This window comes from Perca flavescens, chromosome 15 (assembly GCF_004354835.1).
Source record: "Perca flavescens isolate YP-PL-M2 chromosome 15, PFLA_1.0, whole genome shotgun sequence".
NCBI classification, from domain to species: domain Eukaryota; kingdom Metazoa; phylum Chordata; class Actinopteri; order Perciformes; family Percidae; genus Perca; species Perca flavescens.
Window position 1 is genome coordinate 13108554 of NC_041345.1, and position 1028 is coordinate 13109581.

Genomic DNA, 1028 nt, shown 5'->3' on the forward strand with positions numbered 1-1028 from the left:
GGTCAAATATGTAGTCAGAGGTTTGTGCTTCTGTCAATAATGATTATTTTCCATACAGTAGGCCTGAACCACCATGTCCTCTACTGGTCCCTTTCCCTTTGGTTTGCTTTGCTTGGTCTGTTTCACATTTTGCTCCACGTTGGCATTCTGGTCCAGTGCAGGTTGTTTGGCCGTGTCTTTCTTGTTCTTTGAGTTTTTCTTTTCAGCCTTTTGTTCTTCAGGGTTAGTGGCCTTTGTCCCTTTGCCTGAACCTGACTGAGAAGTCGTAATCTTGCTATCACCTGAGATGGGAGTCGGAGTGTCAGCTGGTGCTGTGTCGAGTGTCTGATCCTGAGTTGATTTCGGTGTGTTGCTCTCTCCCTTATCAGGGTTCCCTGGAGCTTCTTCAGGCTGCCCCACAGTCCCTGCTTCTTCTGTGGCAGCAGCCTTTTCCCTCTCAACGACAGGTGTGTCTTCAGGTGGGGCAGCGGGAATGTTAGCTGCTAAAGAACTAGGCTGGCTCTCTAGTGAGGAGGGCCCATCCTGGAGTGAGTCTGGTGTTTCATCCATTGCATTATCTGAGCTTTCACTGCCAGAGGAGACTTTTCCACCCTGCGTCCTCCTCCCCTGGTTGTCTCCCAGGGAGAGATGGGACGGGTATTGGGCTGATGACAAGATGCCATCTTTATTTTTTTTGTTCTTCTTCCTTTTTTTCTTCTATGAAGGGCATATTGTAGAAAATCAGCATTACAAACCACTTTACTGTTAATGGGAAACAATGATGCAGTCTTTAATCTAAATATAAAGTCAACATATTTTTAGTATTATTGACCGACTAACATTTTACATTTCTAAAGATCTAAACAAAAGGCATTCCAAATGTTGTGAGGTAACGTTAAGTAGCATATCATTATCAGAATTATTAACTTAAAGCATGTCTTTTTTACTTTTATTTTCAATGAACATGCCCAAGCTTCCAACTGAAGTCATGGTCCAATTGATTTTAGAGTCTGAAGTTGGCAGAACATGTTAACTAAAAGGCAGACCAA